This window comes from Nicotiana sylvestris, chromosome 9 (genome assembly GCF_000393655.2).
Source record: "Nicotiana sylvestris chromosome 9, ASM39365v2, whole genome shotgun sequence".
NCBI classification, from domain to species: Eukaryota; Viridiplantae; Streptophyta; class Magnoliopsida; order Solanales; family Solanaceae; genus Nicotiana; species Nicotiana sylvestris.
This window is the reverse complement of record NC_091065.1, coordinates 35,815,049-35,833,736: the sequence shown is the minus strand read 5'-3', so window position 1 is coordinate 35,833,736 and position 18,688 is coordinate 35,815,049.

Sequence of the window (18,688 nt, the reverse complement as noted above, 5' to 3'; positions counted from 1 at the left end):
AGGTGGTGATAGTATTTATCTTGTTTTCATTGCGTGCGTTATTTATTTATCACGTTAATTAATTCCAAGTGGTGACTTTAGGAACTTGTTTTGTTCTTGACCTTTCAAGAACAAGTTTCTTAATCTAAATTTGTTCTTTTCATATCATAAAATCATAACATTCATTGAATTCGTGCAGCATCAATATTTACTCATTTTGAACGAGAAAATAGTCTTTCTTGTAGTTCAAATCACCATCTTTCACCTCGTTTTAGAATCATCAGATTCCGAGGCCTAAAACTTGAGATACATTATTTCTTGAAATCAACCCACAAACCACGTTATTGTTTCAAGATCTTGATCCTGGCGTATTAGTTCTTTGTTAACATGAAGATTCACATCAATTTAATATCAGAGATATAATACATAGGTCCTAGGTTTACAAATTTATTATGACCAAGATTCAACCAAGAGGAAGCTTCTTGGTTCAAGAAGATAAAGAACTGTGGCAACAAGAATCACTTTTTCGCACTAGATGTACCTCCCATGGAAAAGTTTCCTCATTGATCATTGATCGTGGGAGTCATATAATTATCATTTTTGAAGAGATGGTTACTAAACTTAGTTTTTTAACCAAACTTCATCCATATCCTTACGACATTGAAGTTGAAGATGATGACGGTTTAGAGGTAACTCATCAATGCCTATCATCTTTTTATATTGGTAAGATCTATAAAGACAAGATTTGGTGTGACATAGTGAAAATGGATGCTTGTCACTTATTATTTGAAAGACCTTGGGTGTATGATAGGTGCGCTAAATATGATGAAGACCTTAGTACTTATTCTTTTACATAGGATGGACGTAATATTATTAATACCACTTAATCCAGAAGAAATTGCTAAAAGTTTGTAGCCCAAGAATGATTCTTTTGTGAACAAATTACAATCAATTGGTTCAATCAATAGAGAAATGTATTTGAATGTTGGTATTACTATGGAAGAGCACAAGGAGGAGGAGCATGCACTGTATCCACAAGTTGAGGATTTATCTCGGAAGTTTGATGATGATCCGTTGGAGCATCCCATATGTGAACTTAATTTTCCACCTAATAGAGATACTCAATATAATATCGATTTGATTGTTTATTATATCCTTCTAAATGAGGAAGCATATTGCATTAATCCAAAAGTCCATGAAATTTTGCTAACACAAGAGGAAGGGTTGCTTAAAAAGTAGTCCATAATGGAGGGTTTGAGTTCATACTTTGTTCCATCTTTTTTCTTGCCTCTAGAGGATGAATATATTCAAGAACAAATAGGAACAGGAGATCTCAACACATATCCCATCAATGGTGATGATCTAGTTAAATATGAGATCGTTGTTGCTGATGAATTCTCATGAAGATATACTTCGATCTCCAAGCTTGATCCAAAGGTACTTGAATTTGATTCTTTTGAAGGTTTTTGTGATACTACATCGATCTTTTTGAAATATCCCATAAGCATCACATTGACACGGCGAAGTTTAAGATTCCTGAAGATCAAAAGAAAATAACTTATGGGTAAGGATTAGTGTTTAATAATCAATTTAAGAGGACTCATTTTAAAAATATTGGGAAAAAGTTATTATTGAGAAACTGGGATTTAGGTCTACCACAAGCTAAGCTTTGTTACAAGAAGATAAAACTATTTAAAGAGTTAGAAAAATGCAACTTAAAGACCGGTGATTATAGATTGTATCAAATCATGGAAGTTGCTTATCTTATGCCATTTGTGGAGCCTTTAGACTCGAGGACAAGTCTTTCTAAACCAGGGAAAAATGGTGAAATAGAATAATGTATGTTAACTTTTATTAATTTTGGCGAAGATCATGTTTTAGAACTTAAGTCCAAACATACAGACTTATTTTCAAGAAGCGCAAGAAGTCCAAGAAGCTCAAGATTGATTTCAAGAAGCCAAGATTCTTTCCTTCTTAAAATAGGATTTGTTAGAAGCCAAGATTCTTTCCTTCTTAAAATAGGATTTGTTATTTCTTTACAAGAAAGGATTTCTTTTTTCCTTTTCTTGGTAGGTTTAGACTTTCTTTATTATCTTCTTTTTAGAATAAGGATTTTTCTTTTAGTAGGATTCTAGTTTCTTTTCCTTGTACAATAGGGATTTTACTTTTTTGTCTTTAGTTATTTTATTTCCTTATTAGAATAGAAATTGTACTCATCAAAGAAGAGACTCTAGGCCTATATAAAGGGTTCACTTGCCTTGTATAATGAAATTCATGTTTTTGAGGTTTGCCTTAGTTTTACCATAGAGTGTTTTTCTCTATTTTATCTTCTTTATCCTGGTTTTTGGTTCCAAGAAAGGTGGTGATAGCATTATCTTGTTTTTAGTTGCGTGTGGTGTTTCTTTATCACATTAATTGATTTGAAGTGGTGGCTTTAGGAACTTGTTTAGTTCTTGATCTTTCAAGAACACGTTTCTTGATCTAAATTTATTCTTTTGATATCTTAGAATCATAACTTTCATTGAACTGGTCCAGTATCAATGTTTACTTGTTTTGAATGAGTAAATAGTCTTTCTTATAGTTTAGATTATTATCTTTCACCTTATTTTTGAATTATCAGATTCCGAGTCCTAAAACTTCAGATACGTTATTACTTGAAATCGACCCACAAATCACGTTTTCGTTTCAAGATCTTGATCCTGGTCGATTGGTTCATTTTTAACTCAAAGAATCACATCAACCAACCATCCCCGAAATTCACAAAAAAATGAACAAACATATGGGGAAACATCAAATGGGGAAACGAGGCTCAAATACGTAAAACAACCAGACGGTTCATTACATTCTCCTCATCTTAAACAAATGTTCGTCCTAGAAAGGATTTAGAATCATACCCAAAATGCCAAAAAGTGAGGGTATCTGCTCTACATATCATGCTCGGTCTCCTAAGTTGCATCCTCGATCTACTGAACTCTCCACTGGACCTTAACTAATGCGATCTCCTTAGACTAGAGATTCCAAACATGCCTATCCAAAATGGCATATGACTCTTCCTCAAAAGCCAGATTCTCATCCAACTACATTGTGCAGAAGTCTAAAACATGTGACTTATCTTCATGATACTTCCAAAGCATAGAAATACGAAACACCGAATGAAATCCCGAAAGACTTGGAGGCAAAGCAAGTCTATAAGCAACCTCGCCAACTCTCTCCAAGACCTCAAAAGGACAAATAAATCTTGGGCTCAACTTGTCCTTCTTTCAAAACCTCATTACTCCTTTCACAGGAGAAACTCAAGAAACTTAACCCTCCATGAAAGCCACATCATGAACCTTCCTATCAACAAAACTATTCTGCCTAGACTGAGCTGTGAGAAGCCTCTCCGGAATCAACTTCTCTTTTTTAAAAGCATCACAGACCAATTCTATGCCCAGTAACCTAGCCTTATCGGGCTCAAACCAACCAACCAACCGCATAGTGACATCAATGCCTATACAAGGCCTCACACAGAGCCATCTAGATACTAGACTAATAGTTGTTGCTGTAGGCAAACTCCGCTAATGGTAGAAACTAATCCCATTGTCCTCTGAAATCAATAATTCATGCCCTAAACATATCCTCCAAGATCTAAATAGTACGCTTAGACTGCCCATCTGTCTAAGGGTGAAATGTAATACTCAACTCCATCTGCATGCCTAACTCTCACTAAACATTCCTCTAAAAGGCGAAGTAAACTGAGTGTCACGGTCTGAGATTATAGAGACAGGTAGACCATACAGGCAAACAATTTCTCTAATGTGGATCTGAGCCAACGTCTCTGAATTGTAGGAAGTCAAAGAAAGAATAAAATGCGCCAAATTGGTCAACCGATCAACAATAAACCACAAAGTTCTTCAAGGTCTATGGCAGCCCTACCACAAAGTCTATAGTAATGTGCTCTTACTTCTTTCCGGTATATCAATCTTCTGAAGCAAAATCACCCAATTTCTAATGCTCATACTTGAACTATTGACAGTTCAAACACCATGAAACATGCCCAACAATGTCCTTCTTCATCCTTATGTTACAACCCATATTCACGTATGTTAGTTAATGCCATAAGGTAGTCGACGTAAATCCATGAAGAAATTATCTTTAAGATGATAAGAAGTTAATCCTATTGATCTTTAATGATACAAGAGTGTATAAGGGTGATTAACAAGTATTAGAAGTTAAACGAATCAAGGATGTTGTAACTCGTATTCTTGGGTAAACCTAGGGGTTCTTAATATTCTCAAGAGGTCATATTTTAAGGTATTTGAATCATATAATATCCGTATCATAAGTCTTGAAGTCAAACAAGTTATAAAACAAAGGTCAACAAGAGTTGTCGCAACTTAGGTTTATAGTTTTACTTAAACTTTATGTCAAATGTTATTAAGCTTTTCTCCCAATGTTCTTGGAATTACAGGGTGATCTACCCACCAAATTAAATATCTATGAGTCTAGTTTCCAACGCATTAAACCTTTTGTCGATACAACATCGTAGTAGAGAGATGTAGGCCTTTTTGCGAGACTGCACAAGCTGCTAGGTGACAAGTAGGTGTGTCACCTACTTGGTTAAATGATAGCCCAAAAAAAGGAAATGTTGGGTCGGCCAAAGGCCCATTTAAAGGGTTATCTTCTGCAATATAACCCTCATTATATATCACAAATAACCAGACATAAAACCCTGCAAAATTCCTCCCAAAAATTATCCACAAACCCTAATCGATTTTCCCTCTCTTTCAAGTTCTAATTGGGGGTAAAACCTAGAGTTTGAAGAACCAAGGGAAGAGATGAGTTATCCAACAAGCAAGGCAAGTTTGCTGATCTCTTTTATACATTTTTTCTGCTGTGAATTCATGGTAATTTGTTCTATACATGTAAGAACTCACGGGACGGTGATCGGAAGCCGTGAGTTCGAGTTATTCACTTGTATCAGACTGTTTTGTGGACTGTTTTGTGTTGTTGTTGGGATGCATGTTTTACTACTGTTTTGTGGAGTTTTGGAGGAGGAATAGTGTGGAGAAACACCATATAGATTTAGTGTTATGGTCTGGTAGTTCTTCGTAACATTTCTGGGTAGTTTGACACGACTACGGTGGCCGTCGTATATATGAAGTGATTAGGTTGTGCGTGGATTATTTTGGGAGGCTCAATATGATTATTATTGATGTTCTCTGGGCTGTTTGGTGATTTTTTTGAATTGTGTGAAGTCATATATATAGGGGAGGTGCTTTCCGTTTCATCATAAAATAGGTTGTGGTCGATACATAATAGTTATGACGCTTAAATGATAACGATACTATCGTTTCTCTTATTGTAGATTAAGGAGTCGTGACAATTGCATAGCTTGAGATTGCTATACAAGGAATGTGAGGCTATCCCTTTCCTTCTTTTGCATGACTCTGATTGTACATAATGTAATGAACGAGCTTCCAAAGATACTCTACTCTTAGAAGCTAACAGTACTTACATTGTTTCCCCTCTTATAGGAACGATTGATGTTAATATTGCTTATCTTATTCTTATGTTATCAATGTTGTTGGTACTTCCTGATTCTTATAAGGTTCATAGTAAAGAGTTAGTCCTAATAACATGTACAGAGGATATCGAACGTGTACAGAGGATACTTCCTGATTCTTATAAGGTTCATAGTGAAGAGTTAGTCCTAATAATGTGTACAAAGGGTACCGACCTTATCACTCCGAAAGGTTTAGAACGTGATTCCATGATTCGAGCATGCATTATATATATTTATCTATTTTACTCTACTGAGTCGTGCTATAGTTGGCCGGGTACGACACTTATTGTGCAACCACTGATCAGTTGGGTTTTACCGAGCTCCACGTCGTCGGGTACGATACTACCAAGCCTTCTGATGGCCGGGTATGTTTTTTACCGAGCCTATTATGGCTGGGTGCGATATGATGATGATGGTGTCCACAGAGGTGTATGTTTTAAAATATTATGTATATATACATATGTATCATGCATTTCATGTCAGTAGCCCTCAGAGGTACGCAAATGTTACAAGTTGTACATTCTCTATCCCTGCTTACATTACTGTTCATACTTATGGTTCCCTACCTTACATACTCAGTTCTTTATTCGTACTGACGTCCTTTTATTTGTAGATGTTGCATGTCGTACTACAAGTCTTGATAGACAGGCAGGTGTAGTTCCCCCACCACAGTAGGTTGTCCAGTTCAGCGGTGATTGGCGAGATCCCTTCTCCGGACTTGTTGTGGTCTTTGTATGCATTTTTGTTATAGACATTATGGGTATATCGGGGCTCTGTTCCAGCTATGTTGCAACACATGTTCCTTTAGAGGCTCATAGACAAGTGTCGACTCATGTATAGTTTGGTATGCCTTGTCGGTTGGTTTTTGTTGTATAGTCTTTCATGGTAGCGTGGTAGCTCGTACCTTATATATAGTTTCATTATTGTCTATTCATCCCGTGTTATGTATGTTCATGCCATCATCTTTTATTGTTGGTTGTCCATGATCCATGTCTACCATTTTTATTGATCTCGTCGGCCCTAAAAGATAATAAAGAAGTCTAGATAAAATGTACATTGGTACTCGGCAAATATGGTCGGGTGCTTAGTTATGGCCCTCCAGTTTGGGTTGTGACACCTTCTCCACCAATAATGTTACTTTAAATCACAATACATCTCTGTAGCAACTGGGTGAAGAGAATACCGTGAACTGTAAGCATCCTTAAAAATCAACTCTCTCACGCCATCGACAATAGGAAAATAAATCCGACCCTAGATGTTGCAATACACCATCATAAAAAATAGTCACCTCCTTAGCACCACCTCATTGCACCATGTCCTTAAGAACAAGCAAATAGGGATCATCATATTGGTGGGCCTTAATGCGCTCAAACAAGGACGACCGTGAAAAAACACAAGCAAAGACTTCTCGACTCAGAAATATCCAGTCTCACCAATCTATTGGCTAATGCCTAGACATCCATAGCTAAAGGACTTTCCCAAGTTGAAATAAATTCCAAACTCCCAATACTTCCCCCCTTCTCCCTACTCAGGGCATCTTCTACCACATTAGCCTTCCCTAGATGATACAGAATGGTGATATCATAATCCTTGAACAACTCCAACCATCTCAGCTGCCTCAAATTCAGATCCTTCTATTTAAACAAACGCTGGAGACTCCAGTGATCACTTTAGACCTCGCAAGGCATGCCATATAAGTAATGCCTCCATATCTTAAGCACGTGCACAATAGTTGCTTACTCCAAATCATGAACAGGATAATTCTTCTCATGAGGCTTCAATTAGCCCGACGTATAGGGAATCACCTTGTGGTCTTGCATCAATACACACCCAAGACCAACACCCGAAGCATCATAACAGACCGTATATAATCCCAATCATGAGGGTAATACTAATAGTGAAGTTGTAGTAAAAGCATTTTTGAGCTTCCAAAAGTTCTCCTCACACTCGTCAGACCATTTGAATGGAGCACCCTTATGAGTCAACTTGCTCAATAGAGTTGCAATAAATGAGAATCCCTCCACAAAGCAATGGTGCTAACTATCCAAACCCGAAAAACTCTCGATTTACATGATTGTAGAAGGTCTGGGAAAAATTTGAACCTCTTCAATCCTCTTTGGATCTACCTTGATCCTATCACTAGACACCAACTGGCCCAAGAATGCCACTGAAGCCAACTAGAACTCACACTTGGAGAACTTAGCATACAAATTCTTCTCCTTGAGAACTAGAAGCACCATTCTCAAATGCTATTAGCGCTCTTACCTATTATGTGAATATACCAAGATATCATTAATGAACACAATGACAAAAGAATGCTAATAAGGTTGGAACATACTGTTCATCAAATGCATGAAAGTCGCTGGGGCATTAGTCAAACCAAAAGACATCATCAAGAGCCCACAATGCTCATAACGAGTCTTGAAAGTCATCTTAGGAATGTCTGAAGCCCTTATCTTCAACTGATCGTACCCTGATCTCAATTCAATCTTTGAGAACACTATAGCTCCTAAAGTTAATTAAACAAACTATCACTGCGGGGTAGAGGATACATGTTCCTGACGGTAACCTAGTTCAATTGCATGTAAACAATACACATTATCATGGAATTATCTTTCTTCATCACAATTAATAATGGCGCGCCCCAAGAAGAAACACTCGGCCTGATGAACCCCTTATCTAGCAACTTTTGCAACTGCTCCTTTAATTTTTTCAACTCTACTAGAGCAATGGAAAATGGTATAACAGATATGGGCTGAGTGTTCGGCGCCAAATCAATATTAAAGTCAATATCCTTATCGGGTGGCATGCACGATAGGTCTGCTAGAAACACATCACGAAACTCTCTCACTATAGAGACTGAATCAACCATAGGAGTATCAACATTTGATATCTCTAAAAAAGCCTAAGTATGGCAAACATCCCTTCTCAACCATCCTTTAAGTCTTCAGAAAAGAAACCAATCTACTAGGATTGTGACCCAAGGAACCTTTCCATTCCAACCTTGGCAACCCCGACATTACCAACGTCACGGACTTAGCATGATAATCAAGAATAACATGGTATAGAGATAGCCAATCCATACCCAGAATCTCATCAAAGTCTACCATAATAAGCAAAAAAGATCAACCCTAGTCTCATAATCCCCAATTGTAACATACAAGAATGATAGACATGATCCACCATAATAGAATTCCCAATAGGTGTAGACACATAAATAGGAATATCCAAGGAATCGTGAGACATATCCATATATTATGCATGGTAAGATGACATATATAAATAAGTAGAACCCAAATCAAATGACATGGAAGCATCTCGATAACAGACTGGAACAATACATTTAATGATTGCATATGATGCAATAGCCTCAGTCCTACCAGGAAAAGAATAACAACAAGCATGGCATCCCCTATAGGACGACCTCTACCTGTTTGTCCCCCATATCTAGCTGGCTGTGCAGGTGGTGTAACATCTGGTGTGGGAATCATGGCCTGGTACCCTGCTAGAGTACACTCTTTTGAAACCTGGGACAATTTCTCTCCATGTTCCCCAAATCACCACACTTATAAAATCTCTATGAAAATGTGGCTGTTAGGACTGAGTCTGCCCTAGACGGCTAGAATAAACACTTTAAGAACTTCTTGCAAGAGGTGCGCTAAAGAATGACTGCCCTGTATGAGTTCTCTAAAAGTAATGGCTAACCGGAGCACCACGTCAAACTTGAAGTGCTAACTGAACTGGTAAGCTGAAATGACCTATAGTATGTTGACCCTTGACCTAGAGTAGGCACCACTAAATCCTCCAAAACCATAAGGCCTTTTGGCCTCCCTCACCTGCATGCGGATATGCTCCAGTCTCCTAGCATTCTCCATTGCCTTATGAAAGTTAGTCTCAGTCTCAATCTCACATTCCATCCCAAACCTAAGGCTGTAGGTAAGCCCCTTAAGAAATCTACGAACCCTTTCCCTCTCGGTAGAAACCAGAAGAGTTGTATAACTTGACAACTTGTAAACCTCATGGCATACTCGGTCACAGTCATAACCTCTTGGCATAAGTGCTCAAACTCACTACACAACTCGTCCCTGGGGGTCTGTGGGATAAACTCTCCCACGAAAAGAATTGAGAATTGAGACCATGTGAGTGGTGTTGCGCCAACTGACCTACTCGATTCATAAGTCTACCACCATCTATATGCCAGCCCCAACAATTGGATGGTAGCAAAGTCAACCTCGTTCTACTCCACTAAACCCAAAGTGCATACAATACGATGATAGTGATACAAGAAGGCATGTGCATTCTCGGTAGGTTGTCCACTAAAATGGGGAGGAAAAAGTCTCTGAAACCTCTCCATCCTCATCTGCTCCTCAGCAGACAAGTCTAGCCCTATATCGGGCTGAACTTCAATGACTTGCTACATCGGCAAAATAGTCGGGGTCTAATAAACATGAACCAACTGATCTGATGTTCGTGTACTGGGAGTCTAGGCTCCTCTCCCAACCTATGAAGTAGCTGGTTCAACTGGAATCAATCCTGCCTGAGTCAAGCTCCCCAAATCACTCATAATGGGAGCCAAAGTCTCCTGAAGTCTAGGTGTAGCCATAGGTCTCTCAAGTGCCTAAGATTGTCCTACCCTCTCAACATGATCGAGCAAGTGCTCCTCCGTTGGAGCTTCTTGTGTCTCCATAGTGGCTGCTTTAGCAGGACCTCTAGCTACGGTGTGTTCCCCACCATGACATATACCCCGGCCCGACCTCTCGCAACTCTAATAGGGTGAACTGGTGCCTGCTGAGTTGCTCCCATAGAGCATGTCCTCACTATCTGTGAGAGAATAGAAGGTAAAGGTTCAAACTTTGGAATAAACAAATTCGCATGATAAAGAATAAAAGAAAGTGAAGTTTCCTAATAATTCGTTAGTCTCTCGAAGATATGTACAGACATCTCCATACCAATCCGTAAGATGTGTTCATGACTCATAGAACCTATGAGCCTAGAGTATTGACACCAACTTGTCATGACCCAAATCCAACAAAAGGTCGTAATGAAACCTAACTCCAAGATAAGGTAAGCCAACATACAATACAGATTCTAAAAAACAAAAAAGATATAAAATGTCAGAATTAATATAAATAATAATAAAGCTCCACAATAGCCAATATAATGATACATAATACTAAACTCCCAAAACCAGGTAGCATAGAGTCATGAGCTTTAAACTAAATACAATAATATGTCTTAATAGTACAATACTATTTAAATGTATAACTACCAGTATGAAATAAGGGAAGGAACTCCAACTATCTGTGATGGTCATGTAGCACTACCTTGAATCCACTCGATCGACAAATGTGCTCACTCTCGAGACCCGCTGTTGTTAACACCCGAATCTGCATAAAAATATGCAGAAGCAAAGCATGAGTACGGGACAACATGTACTCAATAAGTATCACGATTAAGCTAGGTAAAGTGGTGATGAGGTTCAAGTCATGTGATACTCATTAATCAAAGAAAATGTGTAATATACATAATAACGTGCAACAACACAACAATATAACAAGATGAAACATCATCAACTTATCAAATCAAGAGATGCTAACTCAACATAGATAAATCAAACTTGACAATCGAGCTGTCAACAAATAATAGAGGCACATATTAGCATGTTAGAATTCAACATAGAAGCATATAAAATGCATAAGAAGGCATAAAGTATTCACGTACATGGCCAAGCTTCCACCCTTTTACTCCTCTCACCATCATCCACCTCTACATCGGAATCAACCAACATCAATCAATGTACCACAATCCACGTGTACACCATCAATAGAAAAACTTCAGAGGGCGACCCTAAGGGGGCGGATCCATATCAACACGATGCACGACAAAGAGCTCGTGTCACAACAGTAACAATATCATCGTAATCATACGACAACCTTGTACCAACACTATATCAATCCGCTCATTATGTCTATATGTTCAATAATCATAACAATCCAAGATACATATATATCATCAAAGATACATAACTCACAAATCATCAATAAGGTGCACAAGGACATAATAATATTAAAGTGAGGATGTGTGCTCAAGACATGACGCATAACTACAACTAAATCAATATAGCAACAATTCCATAGTATCCCATCTAGGCTAATCAAAAGAAAATAATCCTAAACATGACCTCTAGTATGAAAGGATAAACTCATATAGTCGTACAAAGAATTACACATGTATCATAGAGAGCACACAATCAAAATAAGGCATAATAGAAGCCTAAAGTCTAGTCCGGTCTTATTTCATTTATATCACTCGCATATACATTGCTTTACACATATTACAATTAGACAAACAACGTCTGGTCCTAAGGGTTATTCATCCATACAATATTGGACTAGATACTTACCTTGACAAGCCTAAATCAACCTTCTAGAATAGTTTTTCCCTTAACAACCACCTCTAACAGGCTCGAATCTAGCAAAAACCAACTCAATAATGTCAAACAAATCTATAAACATCAATTTAAAACAATGAACTTCAATCTTTATTCAATTCCAAAAAAGACATCTCGGACCCACATGATCAAAACTCAAGTCAAGAGGTAGACCCTGATTACCTATAACCCCACAAGTCCAAATAATTGTTTAGATTCCACAACCAAGTCCAAATCAGAGCTCAAACCCCCAATTTCCACTCTCTTAAGTTGAAAGAGAAAAATTCCCAAATTTCCCTCAAAATTTCATATTTTGGGTGTTAATAATCCATGTAGATTCTTTAAATAATACCAAAAACATTTAGAAATTACTTATCCCAAAGCCTTGTATGAAAATATTCAAGCGTAAATCATCTATCTCCAAGTCTAGGGTTCAAAATATGAGAGAATGAGCTAAAAATCTCGAGATATAAGTCTGCCCAGTGATTTCCGCATTTGTGGGCAAACTGGTTGCTTCTATAATATCGCATCCGGAAAAACAATCGCAGAAGCAAGATCCACTAAATCAACCAACCCATTACTTATGCGATGCCCTTACGCATTTGCAGTTGCATTTCTACGCAAAGTCCCTTGCACCATCAGCCCCACACCTGCGCAAATTGTGCAGATGCAATCCACCTGAGCCACATTCAAATCCCAATTTTGTGTCCCTACCTCCACAGGTGCAATATCGCACTTGCACTACAAAACTTTGCAAGTGCGACGCACCAACACCAGCAACCTAATAAAGCTCAAAAATGATCCGGAATCAATCCAAAACACACTCGAGCCTCCTGAACCCCATCCAATCATATCAACAAGTCCATAAACACTATCTAGACCATTCCAAAGCCTTAAAACACATGTCTTAACATCACATAATAATCAGATATTAAAACACAAGTTGAACTTCTCTTATGTTCAAGAACTTCCAAACTTCCAACCAAGCGTCCAATTCAAGTCTAAATAATTTGGATTGCATTTGAACTTTGCACACAAGTTCCAAATGACAAAAAGGACCTATTACAAATTTTGGAACAATAATCCAAATCTGATATCATCAAAGTCAACTCTCGATCAAACTTAGGAACTCTCCAACCCTTCAAATTGCTAACTTTCGAAAAATAAAGCCAAAACATCCTAGGGAACTCCAAATCAAATTCGAACATACACCTAAGTTCAAAACTGCCAACTGAACCTATTGGGACCATGATATCACCAATCCGAGGTCGTTTATACAAGAGTTAAACTTTGGTCAACTAATACAACATAATCTTCCAACAACGAAACTAAGTGTTCCAATTTACTCCCAAACGTTCCTGGAATAAAACTAACCATCCCCGCAAGTCACAAAATAAAGAACAAGAATACTAAAGAATAGTAAATAGGAAAACGAGGCTCTAATACACAAAATGACTGGGTGGATCGTTACATGGGGATTCCCTAGAATGACACGGTGTATTTCCCTAAGATTGGTTTCGATTCACCGTGGCGATGGTGATCTGCTTTGTTCTCCAGCCATTATACTCCACAAAAAAATATAATGAACAAAAGTCAACATACGATAAGTAAAATTTTGGAAAAATCGCACAATTTTTTGGGCCCCATGGTGGGCGCCAAATTGTTTAACCTAAAATTCAATAAATATATCAAGCAATTAAATTTACAAGATTAGGCCCCAAGCAATATGATTATTAATGGTTATTTAACCTTTGGTATTGTAACAATAATAAAAATATTGCAATGAAAAATAAATAATTAAGTGAAATAAAAAAAAGAATGTGTATACGGTCAAAATCGGGCCTACTTGATTCTGATATTTGAGCGAGACAAAGGAGTTGCATCAGGGAGTAGCCTTGTAATGAATCAGACCCGAGCTCGAAGACGAGGCATCGAGTCTAAAGATCGAAGTGTCTGCCGAAATCGATAGGTATAGCAACCAAGGCCATATGTGACAGAATTTGAACGAAGCACAATAACAGAAAAGTGAGATATTCGTAACCGGTCGAGGATCACGGTGGAAATATCGGAACAGATCAAATCAAGAGCAGTTATTTGTGCCAATCATGGGATTTACTTCTGTAATTAGAGTTATACCTTAATTAGGATTCATCTACTATATTAAGAGGGATCCCCATCATTTGTAAATACTAACATTCACACGGATAAAAGCAATAAAATATTGATTCTTCAATTTACATTCTTTCGTTCATCAGCTTGTCACGTTTTAACTATTATTGCACAACTAGCTCGAGGGCATTGTCCAAGCATTGTTTGTTTTATATTCTTGTCAATTTCCATCACTTATCTTTACATTATCAATTGGTGTTAGGTAAAATCACGTATCCTTAAAACCACACTATAACTTTAATTTTTATCCAAATTTTAGGTAAAAGTTTGGCGCTCACCGTGGGACTGAAGATAACAGTGACTGCCTAGTATTAATCCTCATAACACATGTTGCCTTTTCACTTGTTCTCGTTAGTGTCTTTGATTTCAGGAATCAACATGCCAAACTCTCAAGCAATGCCCACTCACACAGACATCTGCCTTGGTCTTCATGGCGAGAACGAGCACATAGTCACCCTGGAAAATGGAGTACCTCCAATCAATCCAGATGGACCACAGGCCATAGATCCAATTGATGTTAATTCTCATGTTGCGATTCATGGAAATTTAGGCGCCGACTCTAAAAATAGCGTCCGCTGAGACGCCTGAGCAACCGATAAAAATGCACAGAGTGGTGAAGAAGGTGGGATTAGCCTTCAAATGATATTTGAAATGTCACAAACTCAGCAGGCTGCGATAGCGCAACTCCAAAATCAGAATCGGGCACAAAGCAAAATTGAGCTCAATACATCACAGGAAGTTGTTCATAGGGTCGAAACTGTATGGAGAAATTAAACGATAATGAATCGGGAACTGAGCCCGCCATCATGAAGATGATCGAGGAGCTCACTAAACGGATTGAATCAGGAGAAAAGAAATTGAGGCTAATGATAAAAAGGTAGAAACATACAACTCACGGGTTGATCAAATATCGGGGGCACCCCCGATTCTAAAGGGTTTTGATTCAAAGAAGTTCGTGTCGAAGCCTTTTCCTCAAAGTGTGGCTCCGAAGTCCATTCCTAAGAAGTTCCGTATGCCGGACATCCCCAAGTACAACGGGACCACCAATCCTAATGAACACATCACTTCGTACACATGCAGAATAAAGGGAAATGACTTAGAAGAAGATGAGATTGAATCTGTTCTATTGAAGAAATTTGGAGAAACTTTATCGAAAGGTGCCATGATATGGTATCATAACTTACCACCCAACTCTATTGATTCATTTGCTATGCTCACATTAAAGTTGCAACAAGGAAATTGGACCTCTTCAAAGTAAGACAAAAGGATAACGAGATGCTCATGGAATTCGTATCTCGGTTCCAAATGGAACGGATGGATTTTCCTCCAGTCACCGAAGACTGGGTTGTTCAAGCTTTTACACAACGTCTCAATACTCGGAGTTTCATAGCTTCACAATAGTTAAAGCAAAATTTAATCGAATATCCAGATATCACTTGGGACGATGTACACAATCGATATGAGTAGAAGATGATCAATTGGAAACTCTAGTTGGTTCGTTTATACCAACAGGTCCGTGGACAAGGTTAAAACGGATGTCGATCGGGAACCACGATCAAATAGAGACAGGTACCATCCATACAGTGGAGATCGGAGAAACAACAAGCCCGGAAGCAACCCCGTACAAAATGATAGAAGAAATGATTAGGGACAGAGTTACCGAGGACGTATGAGCAAAAGCGATTTCGATAAGGATACTGGATCCAATGAAGCACCTCGATTGTCAGAATATAACTTCAGCGTCGATGCATCAGGTATTGTATCAGCCATCGGTCGGATTAAGGATACTAGATAGCCTAGTACTTACAGACCGGTCAAGCTTAAAGGAACACAAATCAAGTGTGCAAATACCATGGAACCCATGGTCACAAAACCGAAGACTGCAGACAATTGAGGGAGGAGGTAGCTCGTTTATTCAATGAAGGTCATCTTCGAGAGTTCTTGAGTGACCAAGCTAAAAATTACTTTAGAGACAGGGATGCAAATAGGAAAAACAAACAGAGGGAACCGTAGCACGTGATTCATTTGATCGTTGGTGTGGTCGATATTCCTCAGGGCCCGACATTTAAACGCACCAAAGTCACAATCACAAGGGAGAAGGGTACCATATACTACATACTAGAAGATACCTTATCTTTCAACAATGAGGATGCAGAAGGAATCGAACAGCCTCCCAATGACGCACTAGTAATATCTATCCTTATGAATAAAATTCAAGTTAAACGTGTGTTGGTTGATCTAGGTAGTTTGGCAAATATTATTCGATCGAGGGTTGTAGAGTAGCTCGGCCTCCAAGATCAAATTGTGCATACGGCTCGAGTACTCAGTAGTTTCAACATGGCAAGTGAAACCACCAAAGGAGAAATCATTTTGCTTGTAAATGTAGTTGGGACTATCCAGGAAACAATGTTCCATGTAATCGATAGTGATATAAGATACAACGCGCTGCTCAGAAGACATTAGATTAATAATATGAGGGCAGTACCTTCAACGCTTCATGGTGTACGGCGAACAACTGGAAGCCAAAGAAATATTTACTATTGATGAAGTAATACCAGTATCGGCACTATCATCGACAAAGGGACCAGAATCGAAGGGAAAGAAGGAAGCAAAATAGCAACCACAGTCGCCGGCCTCGACTATATCGGAGCAGCAAGAAATTTTTGAGGATGATGATTATTTGATACCTCGAAACTTCGTAATCCCCGATGATTTTGATGCCACGAAGTCAGTGATTGAAGAGCTGGAACAAGTCATATTGATCGAGCACCTGCCCGATTGAAAGGTATACCTAGGCACGGGGTTAACACCTGAGCTCAGGGGAAAACTCATTAAATTCCTTATTAAAAATATGGATTGTTTTGCTTGGTCCCACCTTGACATGAGAGGGATCCCACCAGAGATACCACTCATTGATTGAGCTTGGACCTGAAGTTCAGCCAGTAAAGCAAAAGATAAGGCCACAGTCCAAGGTTAAGAATACATTCATCAAGGATGAGGTAAACAAACTTCTCAAAATAGGGTCCATTCGAGAAGTAAAATATCCTGAATGGCTAGTAAACGTAGTCGTAGTCCCTAAAAAGGGAATAAACTCAGAATGTGTGTAGACTATAAAGACTTAAACAAAGCATGCCCTAAAGATTCTTTTCCTTTGCCGAATATCGTTCGTATGATCGATGCTACGGCCGGCCACGAGACCCTCAGCTTTCTCGATGCCTACTCCGGGTACAATCAAATACAAATGAACCTAGAGGATCAGGAAAAGACTTTATTCATTACTAAGTACGGTACTTACTGCTATAATGTAATGCATTTGGATCAAAAAATACTGGTGCTACTTATCAATGCCTAGTAAATCGAATGTTTGAAGAACAAATATTTAAATCAATGGAAGTCTATTAAGTCATTACGTGCAGAGGACCATTTGGCACATTTGTAGGAAACCTTCGACATATTGGAAATATACAACATGAAGCTCAATCTTGAGAAATATGCATTCGGGGTCGGTTCAAGAAAGTTCCTCGGCTTTATAGTGTCTGATGTTCTAAACGTCAATACCACACAAGAAGGGGGTGATTTGTGTAATACCCAATTTTTTGATCTAGAAGAACCTGGTTCTTATAGGTGTTCTAACTGCTACTATTGCGGAATTAAAAGTACATAAAATAAAGAACACAAAGATTTTTACGTGAAAAACACCTACTCAAAAGGTGAAAAAACCACGACCTACTACTCAGTAGGATTTTCCCAAACATCCACTATAATCACTGAGCCAAAACAGCATTTACAAAACTCTTTGTAAACCTAAGGATTAACTCTAATCCTTGTGTAGCACACAACCTCAACTGTTGCGACACCTTCAAGTTAGCCTATAACTTGAACACTCAAAGTACTTATTACAAATGTTACTATGAAAGCTGAAAAGGTACAACTTTAAAGCACCTACTACAATTGAACTAGAATAAGAATAAACACAACGGAACTGGTTTTTCTATGTCGTTCAAGTAGCTTCAGGTTTGCACAATTGAATTACACACGAACTGCTTGCAAAAAGCGTTGCTATTTTGCTCCCTATTCACGTTTAACTTCTGCATATGTGCAACACCTATAAAAGAGAACAATCACTGTTATTTAATGAGTTAGTAATCGGAGTTTGATTGAGACTCAATTGTTGATCTTCGATCGAAGTTGAGTCCTTGTTCAATACAAACTCCAACCCTATCATTTATTTGGATTGTGTGATTGTGTCCTCTTCCCATAATCAGACTTTCTCTCCTCATCCAATATGCAACCTTTTCGATCAATTCAGGAGATATTGCTGCTTGATTACTGAGACTTATCTCCTTCACGTGTATCTCACATGTCTAGGTTGATAAATACTATGTCTCACATGATGAACCTGGTCCATGACTGAGTTCATTTATCATTCTTCAAAACTTCACCTGAACTTGGGCCAACAAATTCCCCATTTTTGATGACGACAAACTCTGTGCTTTTACTAATCAAAGAACCTGTAGGAACTTAGCTTGACCATCAACACATTAACTTAGAATTTTAACTTATCA